Here is a 17,077-nt window from a genome sequence, read left to right on the forward strand (position 1 = left end):
AGGGCAAACGCGTGAGGGGAAGACAGAAAATTAGGTGGGTAGATGAGATTAAGAAGTTTGTAGGTATAACGTGGCAACAGAAAGCACAGGACCGGGTTGATTGGCGGAACATGGGAGAGGCCTTTGCCCTGCAGTGAGCGTAGACAGGCTGATGATGATGATGATTAATCCCAATCCTCCCTCACTGGCTAGCCCGAATATGTTGTTAGCAAACATTGACTCGAATTTCGAACTAGCGGGGATAGTTGGGTGAGTTGGTGCAAATTCCTATTTCAGGAAAGCGCAAAAAAAAACACATCACAAAGAAACGAAGAAATACGAAATTCGAAGACCATACGATAGTTTCAAAGCATAAGTTCTTATACAGAGTAAAGCTTCGTCATCTAAAATGTATTACAAGCTTCAGCTCTCTCGAATATTGAAAGCCAGGGTCGGTCAAATGCCTGGGCCGGTCTCCCAATCATAGGGACGCGTTCTTTCCAGTAACTAGCACTGATTCAGAATACATCTGGTGGCACGCGATGGTTATTTGGTTGAATGCCAGAGCAATTATTTCTTGAAACGGAATTAGCATACTGACCCGGGAGCCAACCCATAATCCTAAATTCTTAGTGAATATTAAAGGGTGTCCTGAGAAAATACGAAAGTTTTCGACAGCGGATATCGCATTTTCAACACTTGGTTAATCTACGCAAAAGCAGGCTACATCACCTACAGGCGCTAATGCTTTAACTTCATTACCTATTACAACAAAGTCGTAACGGCTCGATGGAGTCCTATTGGCCAATTTGATATGTCACATGTGTGAAAGGTGAGATGCGAGTGAACTGACGAAAAGAAAGCTGGGGACGCGCAATGAATTTCTCGTAAACACTCGACGGTGCCTTGTGATTCACCCGGCGCCCGTAGAAGTAAAGATGAAGCTTGAGTGGCTTCTTGAACGTTGGGAAGACAACTACATTCGAGAGACACTGGAGGCTTTCGGGAAAGTCACGTCAATATCAATGAAAGCTGGAAGGTAGCAATTATAAAAGTCGTACGGACTCTTAATCGGGATGTGAAATCGTCCCTTGCTTATAGGGTCCATATGGGTGACATTCCACACCCTCTTACACTCAGCGGAGTCCAAAGCCTCGTACGAATTACTGGCCGCTCTCCACTTTGTTTACGCTGTCATAAGGTTGGACACATCTGTCGTAACTGCACAACTCCACGCTGTGATGGCTGTCAACGCTTCTGTCAGTCAACCGAGAACTCCGTGGTGCGTATACGCTGAAAACTTACAACGCACACAGCAACCAGATGATAGCTTACAACAACATATTATGGATGCCACGGAAGTCCTGGACGCGACAAGATACTCTCCGTGTACCGCAGACGCGGCAAGGTTCAGAAAAACGGTGCCTGAAGACGCAAGGACGTCGATCGCTGATATGTTCTACATGCAAAATGCCGCGAGCACAGGATCAAATGAGCCCGGCGAGCAGTCGACGAAAACTTACTCTGAGCAGCCTGCAACGAACGAGGCAGTCCTTACCAAGAATGTAGGTACGAATATTGTATCAAATACAATCTTAAGTTAGAGATATTTGCTTTCAAGAAAAATGAGTTTATCTGCCTGGGTGTTTTAGCTGTACCGATTCATAGACCCAAATCGCTCGCGGTGGGTTGAGGCAAGCGGTCATTTTTTTAACACTTTCACAGACAGATTAACAATATAGTTTCTTGTTTATGGGACAAGGGCATGCTCGCTGCTGCCGATGTGACAAGCAGTCTTGTCATTTTGACGACAATACATTTTTCAGAGCGGTAGACATGTTGTTTAACACTGCATGTCAAGGACACGAAAAAAGCTACCGGTGGATTATCTTGTGTAAATTCATTTGTAAGACAATAAATGAGTTACTTCGAGATGAGCCTATCGCAACAAAATTCAGACGCATGTGCAGTGTCGGAAAAGAAAACTAGTGGTGCAGGACGTGGGTCGGACGCTCCAAAAGGAGAAACAAGCGCTACTTGCGGTTGCTCATCCATTTTTTTTGCGAGCAGATGAACTAGCAACGAGCCGCGTTGAAAGAGAATACAACATTCTCTGCATACAGACCAGAAAAAAAGCAGGCACAGCGTACCTGTGTCCAGCATGAGTTTACTACAGGTTTCTCTACTACGCTGCATGCGGACAAAAGTGCGTCAGCGAGAATATGCCTTCCGCTTATGTTGGTCATTAGCAATATTAATAAAAATAAACCATATTTATGTTTCGCAGAAGCCCCTAATTTATTGCAGCGCTGGCCTAAACGAAAGTACACTCTGCTGTTTGAGAAGCCTGCAGTATGATGTTAAACATAAAGCGCTCAAAAATAAAACGTTTGCTCACCGGTCAGAAAGAAGTCGTCGCAAGTGAAATGTTTCAGACACGCCGCCAAGGTGCGAGTCTCGTTTTTCCCGTTGATAAGGTTCATAATGCACGTCGTTCTCAGTTGCGTGTAGCCTGCATCTTTCACGAAACGAGAAAATTATGCTTTGCTACCTTTCTGCCATGAAGACACGCCTCTGAGCAAAAAAAAGCAAGAAAGAAATTCAGGAGCCCTTGCGCTATCGCGAGAAATCGGGGCAAGGGAACATTGGCATGGGCGTCCCTGACGTACTACCTTTCTTTCTTTCTTTCCTTCCTTATTTCTTCCTTTCTTTATTTCTTTCCTTCTTTCTCTCTCTCTTTCTTTCTTTCTTTCTTTCTTTCCTTCTCTCCTTCTTTCATTCTTCCTTTCTTTCTTTCTTTGCTTCTTTCTTTCCTTCTTTCGTTCCTTCTTTCTTTCTTTCTTTCTTTCCTTCCTTCTTTCTTTCTTTCTTCCTTTATTTCTTACTTTCATTCTTTCTTTCCTTCTTTCTTTCCTTCTTTCTTTCGTTCTTCCGTTCTTTCTTTCTTTCTTTCTTTCCTTCCTTCTTTCGTTCTTTCTTTTTTCTCTCGGATTACGCAATGCTAACTCGGTGCTGTTGCCTTCCTGCATGCCGGGAAAGGTATCGCCACCAACATATTCAGCGGCGCAACGCTTCAATTGCTACTGGCAACAACGAAGGTCATGAGTTCATATCCAGGCAGAAATGGAATGTGGCAACGTGAAATGACAAGGCACATCTATAATCTGAGAGGCAAGATAACCGGTACTGTTGTCGTGCTTCTCGTATGTCTAGCGAGAAAATGTTCGCTTGAATTGTTCTTGCTGTTAATTATGTGCAACGCACTAAATATTTCTGAACACAAAGATAGGGTTCTTCTTGACTAAGGGACAGCTTACCGCTCCGTCATGACAGAGTATACGGTACTCTGCATCGTCAAACATATTTTAGATGCGAAGTATCTTAAGGCGGAGCTCAATCCGGTGGTGGTGGTGGTGGTGTGCGGCGTGACCACCCTTACTGCGCATGCGCATACCCTCTCCACACACATCCTCTCCACTCACCCTCTCCCCTTCCCCTCTCCACTTCCCCTCTCCCATCCGTTCCCCCTTTCCACTCTTCCTCTGAAACGCGGGCTAGACACTGCCGAAATTCTCTCCTGCGCAACGCCGCGATGAGCTCGAGCGCATGCGCGTCCCCTCCCCTTCTTCCTCCTCTCCTACGCTGCCCCCCTCTCGCCCGCCTGTCGACCGCGTTCCCCGCTCGCCCTGTGAGAATTAACGGCCAGGCTATACTCGCGGACAACTTTTCTTGGCAATGAAGGGAAAGCTACGGGGGCGGCGCGTCTGCACATGTACTGCTACGCGAAGTAGTCCGGTTTGGCGCGCGTCTCGTAACGCAGTGCAAAGTGATGGCTAGCGTTGCATTTCGACGCAAACGCTGCTTAGCGTCTAAAGGCCCGAACACACGTAGGCGTTGCAGCGCGTCAATGCGTGACTTTATGACGCGGCGTCGCGCCCTCTCCCTACGGAGAGGGAGGGCGCGCAGCTTCGCGTAGCCGCGCGCCCTCTCTTCCCATAGGGCGAGGGCGCGACGCCGCGTCAGAAAGTCACGCGTTGACGCGCTGCAACGCCTACGTGTGTTCGGGCCTTAAGGTACGGGTAAATGCGCGACTTTTTCACGCACGAAAAGCGCAAAGTGACAACGTATAAAGTAAAAGGAATACAAATATCTCGCTCGTGTGCGATGCGTTCAGTCTCAAAAAGCTACATGTAGAAAATGAAGGCTTATTTTCTATATCTCACGCAGAAAACACGGACGCAATTGCGGGACTACATTCATTAGCGGTAGGATACGTGTATTGTGGCTCTGTAGTCTTCGCTTCATTGCCAAGAAAAGTTATCCGCGAGTATAGATGGAAGATACGACGCGCGTAGCGTCCCTCTTCGCGTTCCACGACGCGAGGTCGGTAGCATGCCCAACGAACGCCAACGGAACGCGATCGTGCAAGTGCTCCGGCTTCGCATCGCCTCATGGTCCCCTTTAGCGGGAGAAGGTGTAATTTTTTGTAAATACGCAAAACCAAGTGCCTCTCCCGAAGTTCGCGCTTTGAAGTATTCCGTTTTCATACGCACAACTATCTGCCTGTTGTTCTGAACGAATTCATGTCCCTATCTGCAATAGAGCGGCCGTGCTGGAACGCTGGGCTCACGGCCTGTGTGATGTGGGCGTTTGCCAGCGCTGGCGCTCTGCGTGTCCCTTTTTGCGGTTGTCGCAATAGGAGAAACATGCCGTGCAGTACCTGGCGGCAAGTTTCCGTGGAAGCACAGCCAAAGCAACGTGGGCCGAGCTTCTGCGCTTCTGTTCCTACGCCAAGTAGACCGTGGACAGGCGGTTTCGCTTCTGGTGTTGCAAGCGCATCCAACACGCCTTTCTCAAATGTACTCTTTCGTATGAAGGGCAACGGAATTATATTATCATGTGAAATAGTGTTATCAGGAATTGCCAATCTTTAATTCTTATTGATGATGAAGACATTCCTTTATTAAAGTGCAAAGAAAATGGGGAGGGTTCCTATTGCGGAACTCCTATGACAACCTCTGGGATAGACCAGGCCCGCTGGACGAGCGCCCGATAGACCTTGGAATCCATTCGAAGCCTTGATTTTCTGTGGAAAAAGCGCTGCAGGAACAAATACCTGAAATCGTTGCTGAGTTCTTCTGCAAAGCGAAATATTTCATCCTTTATACAACGTTAACATGCAAGCGGTTCAAGTAAGCGTGCACATTTGCACTGTAGAGCAATGCGTATTTGTTGTTGTTTTTTAAGCGATAGATTATTCGGCATGGCGAAGGAACGTAGCAGGCAGTTTTATTGAAGCTAGCCGTTTTATTTTGAAAATAAAAAGGGTGCAAAGCAGAAATTTTCCATCGACAATCGTCAAGGTGACCATTTCCTGAATTTCGTTGCATACAGGGTCATTATTGTAAAATTTCGAAATTTGTAGATGAAATAACTTTCACGAGCCTCTCCTGCTATTTTGTGAAGGGACGCGTGGGTGTCGACGGGCAGAAGCAGCATTGCCACGGCTTGCTGGGGCTTCACGTCTCGCATTCGTGATTCCTAGGGAGAAAAACATGCTCCACATGTGTGTGGGACAACAACGCCGTTCATGCACATTTGTCAATCGACGTGAACGCGCGTGGTGTGACGGACCAAGGCCTCCCATAATTTGCATAAATACAGGAGGTGTTCTAGAGACGAAATATCATATTGGTAATTGTAGTGTCGCATCACTCACATAATAACTCCTCCCGCAGTAAATGCTAATCCGTCGGGTGATCTTTGATCTGCGTGCACCAGCGACAATGAGCAACCGAAAATAAGAACCACTCTTTATCGCAATTGATAAAATGCGTTGATTCCGTCACGTACTGTTTGTGGTTGCAGTTTTGCTTTGAAAGTGGTGGCCTTGCTGAAGACGGACACGCCACCGTCGTCAATGTTATCGCGATGAGAGCGATCCATTTGTGCTGGTAGTCCAACTTGGTTACAACACAAATCCTTTCCTTGTGAATTTGTGTGGAAATCGAAATGTTTCGGAACCCACCCACTTCGTCGTTTCTTCTTTTCGATGAATACTTATGAACTCATGAACAATCGCTCATGCTCGCTTGAAAGCTTCGATGCATTCCTGCTGCAACCCGTCGGCGCCATCGTTGTTGAAGAGGGCAGGAAAACGTGATATCGACAACACATAACTACAAACAGGAAAACAAAACGAAAATTTTTCACGGGATAAGTTTTCTCACAATGCAAGAAATCTTGAACATAAAAAACGGCTATTATGTTTTCGTTGATGATACGTAATCTGAAAAGGTCTACTTTCGTGAATGCTTGCAAAAGCTTAGTGAAATATTGTGGGCTTAGAGAGTGCAGAGTTACTGGGCGACCATAAAAAAGTCATCACCAGGTATTGAAGAAATGTTGAACTGTTTAGTGCGTTTTAGCACAACGAACAAAACAATACAAGGACAGAGTGACAACCGACGAACATCACCGCTGTCTTCATAGGTTTTCACTATTTCCTTATCTTGTGAGCTAGAGGCTAAAATAGAATAATGGCCATATTACCAAGCTTATGTTATTTCGTAAAAAATACTTCGTCGTCTATCAGGGTCTGCGGCATGCGGCCTTGCAACGCTACAAAATTAAGTATAGTACCTTTGTTTAGCTTTTTCCTCTTCATTTCATTTTTTACGAGAATGGTTGCCAGCTTGGAGAACTGCGTGCTTAACACCAAGAGAGCAGTAATCCGTCCCCTTCAGCGCTGCAACAGGAAGATGTAACGGACTAGTATCGTGCCGAATTACTCGGGGCGACAAAATGCTGGTCTTTCATTTCAGCAGTAACTGTGGCGCAAGTTTCTTAGACAGCTTTTTCTCAGATTATGCATTTAATTTGAAAGCCTACTCGACTATGACAAAAAACGAGGTATTTTTCGCAAGAAACAGGAAACTTTATTTAAATCCCCGCTTGTTACGAGCAGACGCCGCTACATGGCCGTAACTACTGCTACAAACGCTGTCCGCCCGCGCACGTGGCTGTTGCTGAATCTGGGCACTTGGCCAACACAAACGACAGGTGTGGTTTAGCTGAATAAAAGAAAAGGCCGTGCTGCAGACCCGCACGCATTTGTTGTTTCTGAGAGCCTTGGCTTGCCATCGGAGCCGATGCAATTGTCCAGGGCCCAGATATGATGACCTAATTTGGCGCTATTCGAAATTGAAGGCGAGAAGGAAGGTGTGAGACAAACTAAAGATATATGAGCATTTACTCTGGATGGTAAAAGTAGGGAAGTGAAGCTTCGCGCATAGACTCTAGAGCATGAGCTCTCCATTGGACCCATGCATTAGAATTTCCGACCACAATGGCGTCGTCATTACCACCGTTATACAGCCGTAAGCATTACCAGCCCCTGAGATGCGCGCTAGCCTTGAAGGTGGTATCCTGTTTTCATCGCAATTATTGAAGGTGAGCTCACGTGAAGTGAAGTTGCAAACATTGAAGGACAGTTTGTAAATTCCAAAGTATGTTCGCCGAAAACCTGTGGCCATTCGATTGGCTATGCCATGGTAGCGGAGAAACCAACATTCTTGGGGCGCTTCTCTGAACCACTTGCCGTGGAATCATCACCGGGCCGCTTGGAAGCTACCCGACAAACCCAACTGCTCCGGCGATACGTCTGATAAAGGAGCGTTGCCGCGCTCGCCGCTGTGTCATAACGTGATTGCTGAGAGAGTGTGAGGGGGCACGGAAGGACGCCATCGACGGACGCCGCCGCTGGACGCCGCCGCCGCGTTGCGCAACGCGCTTTGAAAGGTGCAACGCGCATCTGTTTCTATGCGCCGCTCTGCCTTCACGTGATTGCTGAAAGAGTGTCAGGGAAAGTTATTTGATGGCACCGATAGATGCTATCCTAACGGGTCCCAAACATCTGTCACAAATTGTGGCTTGGCAGAGAAAGACGATCAGATGCGCGCTATTTTCATGATATACGTGATATGTGAAATCACGGTCACTCAATGTTTCCCTGTCGAATGTGTAGAAAAATATGTTAATGACCAAAAGCAGCCAACACTGATCATTTTGCTTTCTAGCACGCGTTTTTTTATTCATGCAGTGTCAATAACGTCATTCATTTTTGCGGAGCACGTAGCCGCAATGAATACACCGTTTGTGCATGCCGCGCAATATATACCAGTTTTGCCGCCGTGATGTGTTGCGGTAATCTCTTCATATTGTAATGTTTATAAGTCTGGAGGCGTCGGTCTGAACATACAGAGCAAATCGTTACATCGCTGTGCAGTTGGCAAGAAGTAAATGAGCTCTGGCTTCGCGACATCTCCCAATGGAGGCCAGAAAAACAGCCGTCATTCGATATCGCCACACCCGAAACGCATCTCGGGCAATTCTTGCACTTCCACTTACTTGAGCTATACCTTAGATAACAGCTAAAAAGGTTCCGAGGCTAGAATGCAGAAATTTCAACCATCGCAACTTATCTGCGCCGAGATCGGTCCTACCCAGTGCGGCTCCCAGCGAGTGTTAGGCCTAGCGTACCGGCCGAGTCCGTCTGCATGCCACCGGCGCTTCTTGATTTAAGTACGCGCAATTCCAACGTGTAAAAATTACTGCAAAGTATAGTCTGGCCATCCGTTAACCTAAATTAACCATTTTTTCTTGTGTGCGGTGTCCGCACAAGGAGCGATGACCATCGATGCGATGCGCTTTCAGCAATGAACGCAGGCTCATCGAAAGCAGCCGTCCACACTTGCCGGTACTTCTCAGACTCATAAGTCAGAACACATACCTGTCAACTGGTACGCGTTAATGAACACACGGGCATCATTTTTCAACGTATTGTATTTGTTTTTGCTGAGCGGTTTTATAGTTGTAGGTATCGATAGAACTGCAAATTGGAATACAGGCTCGCCCACCCCGCAGTAATATCGTCGCTCGCGCGAGAAAACTATTCAGTATGAATTCGTGTAGGCGCATGTTTATCGAACGAGTCATCATAAAGCTTCTGTACATGTTGATCATTAGCAAGGGCGAGAAACGGCTATTAAAAATTGGCAGTAACAGACGTCAAACTGTACCCTGCTCCTCGATCCATTTGATATTTTTTCGGAGTTAAGACGGGAATTCTTAAAGAAACTTAGCGCTCTTACCATTTTGTTATTTCACTCGTTGCCGGTTACCCTTTGTTTGTGTCTAATAAAGAAGCAAGCTTGATTTGGAAAGGAAGATCGCGTCTTCCTAGTACGCGGCATGAAAATATGAAACGAAACGCTGTCTTAGTGTATTCACTAACCATTTTACAATGCTGTCAATATGTTTACGGTGGCGCAGTGGTAGAGTACTTGCTTGGAGATCGAGAGGTGGCGAGTTCGAATCTTCGTGGCGGAGCTTTTTTTTCATACTGTTTTTTTTTTTCTTTTTTTCTTGCAATATCCCAGTCGAAAAATCCGACAAAGCGCCCCTGTCGGTCCGACAAAGATAGCTGTCGGCCCGACAATGATAGCTGTCGGCCCGACAATGATAGCTGTCGGCCCGACAATGGTAGCTGTCGGTCCGTCAAAGGTAACTGTCGGCCCGTCAAAGGTAACTGTCGGTCCGACAAAGGCACCGACGAAGGCACCTGTGGGTACGACAAGGGTCTCGTTTGCCGATCGTCGAGACCGATAAGGTACCTGTCTGTACGACAAGAGTATTCTTTCCCGACCTCCGACCCCGACAAAGAGCTCGGTACGATAAGATTCTCGTCTGCGCACGACCGACACCTATAACGTCGCTGTTTGCGCCGAAAACATTCCACTAGCTACATAGCTCTCTGGCAGAGCGAGTGCTGTACATATGACGCCCGCTATGAGGTGGGCCCGTGCGGCCGCCTCTTCGTGTTAACTCGCATGCATGCGTTTATCAGACTGACAAAACATGAAACAATAAGTATTCGATAGATCGATTCCTCATATGAAGGCGCATGCGTGGCCAGGCCGTCTCTGCTTCCACGCTAGGACATATGTGCGTGAGCACATAAGCGTGCGCATGCAATGACCACGCTGTTTTCACCGAAAACGTTCCATGTCGCTTTCCGAAACCGACACCGTGGCACAGCAACCGAGCGAACGTTGCATATGGCGCCCGCGATGAGACGGGCCCGTGCGGCCGCCTCTTCGTGTTAACTCGTATGCGCGCGTTCATCAAAGTATGAGAAAACATGAAACAGCAAGTATTCGATAGATCGATGCCTCAAAAAGGATCGCTGCAAGTATAGTCAGCAATTTATGAACCTCTACGTGACGCATGCGTGGCCCATCTTTGCTTTCACGCTGGACATATATACGTGTGTTGTGGCAAAACGAGCGTTTTCCTGCCTGTCAATGCATCTAGAAGAGTGACTCTGTGCGTCAACTGCGCACGCGAGCACCAAAATTGGCGTGCTGTGGTCGGTCGCCTTATCCTAATTAATTGTTCTGCAACGACATCTATGACGCAAATCCTAAATTTGGGTACACTAACCGAGTGGTTGCGGCCGTACAGAACACTCGATGTGCATAAAGTGTGGCACCTCGAAATTCTCTGAAACAAGGCCTTTCACTCGTAAAAGTGCAAGGCATAAATGAATATGTGGCACCGCAAACGAGTGATCATGTATTCAGTACGTGTCATAGCTATGGGAAGAGCGTGGCAGGCACGCGTTCCTTACGCAGCCTGAAATAATAGGCAGTTTTAGAATAGCGTACGCAAAGCTTTGCATTGGCCTTTCGCGCAACTGCTCATGCGTCATACGCTAACCGCTTGCGGGCTCCCGTTAAGTGACGGAAATAGCGGGCCGCAAACGCTAACGCTAACTTAGCGTACGCTATTCTAAAACTGCCTAATTCTGTGTACCCTTCCTCCCCGTGCGTGCACAGTCCCCCGCCCCGGCACTCCCCCCCCCCCCCCCCCCCAATCCGCTCTCCAGTGTCTTTATTTCTTCTTTCCTGCTTTTTTTTGTGTATACATCAGTGTGATTAATTAACATAAAATAATAAACGCCAGGCCTGCGCGGAAAGCGCAGCACAGTCACAGCGAAAGCTGGAAGAGCGGCTTTTCTAGAGCGCGTTATAAACTCTCCTGTGGCTACTAATACAGGTACATTAGCAACGTACCCACTACGCCACAAAACGTAATTTTTGGGAGGTTTGGAAGCACCCAGCACGACATTATTCGTTGTTCTGCGAAGAAGCGAGGTACCATATGTAAGCGATTATGTGCAGTTTGTTGATGCGGCGGTTGATGACGATGAATAATTATGGTTGCGCCCTTTGTAATGGGTTGGAAGCTTTAAACGACCCACTAGTTACGTAATGCATATTGTGGGACGCCCGGTCGTTATTTAACTGTCCCACCACGCTTTATAACACACTTTAACCGAAGAAACGTAGAGCGAGAGAGAGAGAGAATTGACTTTATTGAGACCCTGAGGAAATGGATCATGGGAGCCTTATGGGCTTCCTTGGCAACCAACAGAAGCGCACTTGCGAGGAACCCACTACGCTATAAATCATTGTAATTTTTTAGAAGTAGGGCAGTAGGCACTGTGCCATTTTTCGTCATTTTACAGACAGCCGTGGTACCTGCTAAACGCATGTAAGGCATTATGCGCACTTTGTTGATGATGTGCGTGATGACGATGAAGAATTATGGCAGAGCTCTTTGTAATGGGTTGGAAGCATTCAACAACCTACTCGTTGCGCAATTCGCATTGTGTGACGCCTGGTTACATAATTCGCGTTGTGCGACGCTTGATGCTTATTTTACTCTTCTACCACGCTATATTGCATATGCTAATGTGGTTCCTTCCCGACATGAAGCCTGTATAGGACCTTTTTGCAAAGCAGTTTCAAGCACCGCCATGGCTCAGAGGTTGAATTCTGAGTTCCCACGCAGAGGGCCCAGGTTCGAACCTCGTTCCATCCTGGAATTTTTTTCTTATTTAGTTTTTTTTCTTATTTCGAGAGATACTGGTTACGGACACCGGCGGCGGCGGACAACTACGGCACCAAAACTGCCGGTAAAATGATCTCATAACAGCTTTCGCTGTAAAACATTTCCAATGAGCTCTCCACAAATGGGGCAGTCTGTGAGAACAGGAGTGGACGGAAAGCCCATTCTTCCATACCACTGTGAAGCCATGGCTCGTGGTCATCCAAAGAATTGTTCATCATTTGTGATATCTGCTAGTCCTGGTGCAGACCTCATTAACACAGCTTTTTTAAAGACGATAGTCTTTCTTGGGGAACTTAAACGCAGAAATTTTGGTCTGTCTTTCTGTCTGTCTTTCTGTTTGTCGGCACGTCCCTCGATTCAGCCACTCGGCCAAAGTTGAACCACTTGCCCAAGGGCCAGCCATCGTGAACTGCTGACTAGGTTCATACTTGTGTACATTGTTGATCAAAAAGCAAACTTTACGGATATCTGAGGCGCAACATCACTAGGTAAGTATTAGGTGGTGTGTTCCTTTAATAGAAAATACGGTTACGGGGAGACGACAGAAGAAAGCTGTATTTACAGTATTTACACAACCACAGAGGTAGGGTTGACAACCAAGATGGCGAAAGCAGCAACGAACACGTCCTCTTCCTCTTCGTCCTCTAGGTAAGCGGCACATAACATTACCCGCCGGCGGTGAAAGCACCGACTCGGTGCGCCCGGGCAAAGACGGTCGCGAGGATGATCACTATACACACGCGTCGGTGGGTTCCGGTATGTGATAGGGCTACAGACGGACAACGTGAACAATGTCGGTGCGGGGCTGAGTCGACGAGGACGAAGACAATGGCTCGATTTCATACGTCACGTCGGTCACTTGGCGGCATATACGGTATGGTCCGGTGTACGGGAAGAGGAGCTTTTCAGAAAGCCCAACACGTCGTGCTGGAGACCAAAGGAGGACAAGAGATCCAGGAAGAAAGTGGGCGTTTCTGTGATGGCGATCGTAGCGAGATTGTTGGCCCGCTTGCGATTCGGTTAACCGAGCGCGCGCAACTTGACGTGCAGGGTCGGCGCGGGTAATAGCTTCTTGAGCGTAAACAGTAGGTGGGTACATGGAAGGCGGCATCATCGTGTCCATCGTATCTATGTATAACAATACATAGATACGTAATTCTAGAGACCCTAGTTTCTTAAGCTGCGCTGAAAATGCGACTGCGCCGAAACTTGGCTTCCTCCGTGCCCTCTGCACGAGCTCATTGTTGTGTTTCGGTTTCGGTTCAGTATTGCACTGTACGAGTGACATGGGGCACCGCTCTGGCATTCCTGCTTTACCTAGGCGACGTGAATATAAAAGAGTGTGTGGAGAGTACTCGTTGAGTGCGGACGTTTCTTCTGCTTCGGCGCTTGGCGCGAAACCGCGTGTTCGGGCTGGCTGGCATCCCCGCTGGTCGCGTTGGTCACCGCCGGTCTTCGCCTGCTGCTGCGCCGGGACTACCAGCCCGCAACACAGCATTCACGTTTCCCGACGTATTGCCAGATGGCGTTCATATCTCACGCAGCGCCTCTTCTATCGTCTTTAGACGACATTTGCAGCGAAGTACGCAGATACGCGGCCAATCTTTTTAGAACATTATGCACTCATGCATCATTCTGTCAAAAAAAATTTTGAGTGGCTACTACTGTAAGATCAGAAGGCGATTCCTGTCCACAAGTCCAGTGGCCAACCATTTACCACCCGGTCTCCCTAGCTAGCATCTCATGTGAATGCTGAAGGATATATGTTATCATCTTAGCCAATAAAGTTTCTTGACTCCATCTCGGTTTCACCAGCCAGTATGGTTTTTGTAAATTATTTTCTTATGAAACCCAACTTCTTTCCTTCACTCACGAATTGCACCTACATATGGTTCTTCAATGGCTGACTGTATTTTTGTCATTCATTAGAAAACATTTGATAAAGTATGTCACAAACGTCTTCTCTTAAAGGGGCCTTGCAATGTTATTCCATCTGTGCCTCCCTAGTCACCTAAGAGAGGGAAGGGTGCAAAATCTGCCCCACACTTTGACTTAGTAGGGGGACAGGGGGCTGCGATGAACGGCAAAGGCTGGTTCTAATCACCGCACACCTCTTTCAGAGACATACCGGACGACTCGCCTCATGGTGGCCGTTGTGCAGTGCACCTAGCGTCGTTTGGCAATTGTTTTCAAAATTTCATATCCAGAAACAGAAATCCTTTAGTGTCTGAGGAAGTATAAAGGTGCTTTTATAATTTTCCCGGATAGGCTGCACAATAGTGTGGCCTATCTGCCACCATGTGAATATTATGTGTGACTTGTCGCGTCAAACCAATCAAAACGCCCATCCAATGTCGTTGCTCCCACGTGATGAAGCATCGTTTCCTATCGTAAAAATAGTCACTGTGTGTCATTCTAGTCCCAAACAAATGTGGTTTCTCTGTTGAAATAAAATTGTAACAGATTTGTTTTTGATGTTGCCACTTGTGCAACAATGTCAGTGCATTCCACAGTTCGAAAAGAAGCGATGAAAATTACATAATTATTTTTTGTTGCAGGGCCCCTTTAAAACTAGGCAAATTAAATATAGACACTCGTCTTCTCACCTTGGTTATTCAGTCTGTTGCATGCAATGGCATGACATCTAGCAAGCCTGTTCATTCTGCTGCACCAGAGGGGTCTGTTATAGGCCCTTCGCTCCTCTTAATATACATTATTGACTTTACAAATTGTGTTATGAACTTCTGATATTCACCTCATTGCGGACAATTGACATTTCATGAAATTAACAACAATAATGACATTACGGCCTTACAAATGACCTAGATGCTGTATCTAACTGTTGGAACATGTGGCTCATGGAGCTAAATCATAAAAAATGCAAAGCACCCCGCTCAACTCGAACTGCCACTACCCATCCCTGTTATCTTTTTAATTGCACGTCATTTGAACCTGTCTTTACATTTCACTATCTTGGCATTCATACTACCTTTGATCTTGAATAAATATTACACATAACTATTATTGTTAGCAAAGCTAATCACATGCTAGGTTATCATCGTCGTAACGTCTCTTCTGCCTCTTCCTCTCTCAAGTTCATCATTTACAAAACTTATCAGAAGTAAACTTGAATATGTGGCTGCTATATGGCATCCATATACTAGCAAACTACTTATTGTAATGGAACTTGCTCAAAAGAGTGCTGCCAGATTTATGACATACACCTATAACCATGCAGCAAGTGTAATGTCCGTGAAAATTGTTCTCGAATTACCATCAACGGCATCCAACCACAAAATTTTTAGGCTATCATTGTTTCATAAAATTTATTACTATATCCCACCGATCCAACATGATTTACTTTCCCCACATTTGTTTATAACCACAAAATTTTTAGGCTATCATTGTTTCATAAAATTTATTACTATATCCCACCGATCCAACATGATTTACTTTCCCCACCTTTGTTTATTCCTGCACACCTTGGTCATAATAATAAAGTTAGTATTGCCACATGCCGCAATAGAAGTCTCTCCTGCTCAGTGATCCCTCAGAGTTTGAAGGATTGGAACCACCTTCCTAGATCACTCGCATCTATACAAGGCATTTTCAGTTTTTGTCAATCATCAACTAACATTTTGTAACTAGGAATCTGAAGTGTTGCTTTTTGGTTCGCTTTAATACATTCCTATTCGTGTCATATTTGCTACACTACAGTTAAAAACAAGATATAATGTCCCCTATGCTTTCCTTGGTTTAATTGCCTGTTGGTTTTATGTCATCGTGTCAAACCAAGAAATGAACCCCTCGAGCGATTCCCCTTCTTTCATTAGGATCTTCAATTGTGTCTTTTAACCACTCCCCTTTGTAATGCCCTCAGGCCTTGAGGGTATAAATAAATAAATAGGGATGCATACATCTGAATTATGATGGCACTGCCTTGAAGACTGCACAATGTGCCACAGTGCAGCTAGATAATTGAAATCACAGTAGGCATTCTGCAGCAGATGTCTATGCTGCAAGACCAAGAATTAACGCCTCTGTCACACGTGTGAAGCCCTAGCTAGATATTGATTACAGCTGTACATATGCAAAAATAACCATCTAAGATGGTTGTCTAAGAAGGCAAATGAATTTATGCAGTTGGGACTCAACTCTTGAAGTCTAGTCAGCAACAGAACCCTTTAGAGCATTTTAACAAATGTGATATATTCATTAAATGCATACTTGCTGTAGGCATGATGTTTTTGGCAGTAGAGCGCTATATTTGTACGGCTACCTTGCTTACCTAAAATGAAACATATATCCCATTGAGCTATATGTAAACTACTTGCTAAAGGCCTTGACTATTTGACAGAAAATGCCTACTTTGTATTTATTTTCGGTAAAACACCCCCCCTCACCAAAATTTCGGAAGGGTGTCGGAGGGCGGGCCCCTTGGGCACTGCCCTGACTAGGGGCCTGAGCACTATTCGTGTTCCCTTTCTGTGTTTCCCTGTGGTTTTCTGCGCTGTTTTTTTAAACTAAGGCATCATGAAACATTGTGTTAGAGGTAAACCAGTAAGTAACATCAGCGCATAACCAATGGAGAACAATTCTACATCAGTGAAATCCTACTAGAAGAAACACTGCAGAACAACGGTGAACTTTCAAGCAGAGCTTCATGCTGCAGTACCTCATGGTAATTAATGCAGCAAGACCATCATTCAAGGTAGTTGCTGGCCTGGTGTTAGATAATGAGGATGAAACAATTTTGGCACTTTAAAAAAGCTACAAACCAAGCTCAATCCACATACTTCTAAAGTGAATGGAAAAGAAATGTAGTTCCAAGTGGACATCAGTGCAGCTGTTGATGTCATCTCAGCTAGACATGTCAACATACAGCGAATATACAACTGTGAACAGCGGTCTGTTACCAACTGGTTACTCACTGCAAAAAATAAAAGCGCTCATATTGACAGGCTGTCTGTACGTAGCCTGCAGATAAGTGCCAAATACCCCAAGACGTGCACATATATTTCACATAAAAAATGAGCTCACAGTTGAGAACAACCTCATATTCACAAGATTACACCTAATTGTACAAATGTCGCTAAAAGGTGAAACTAATTTGAAGCAGCAC

The sequence above is a fragment of the Rhipicephalus sanguineus genome, chromosome 9, assembly GCF_013339695.2.
Source record: "Rhipicephalus sanguineus isolate Rsan-2018 chromosome 9, BIME_Rsan_1.4, whole genome shotgun sequence".
Taxonomy (NCBI): domain Eukaryota; kingdom Metazoa; phylum Arthropoda; class Arachnida; order Ixodida; family Ixodidae; genus Rhipicephalus; species Rhipicephalus sanguineus.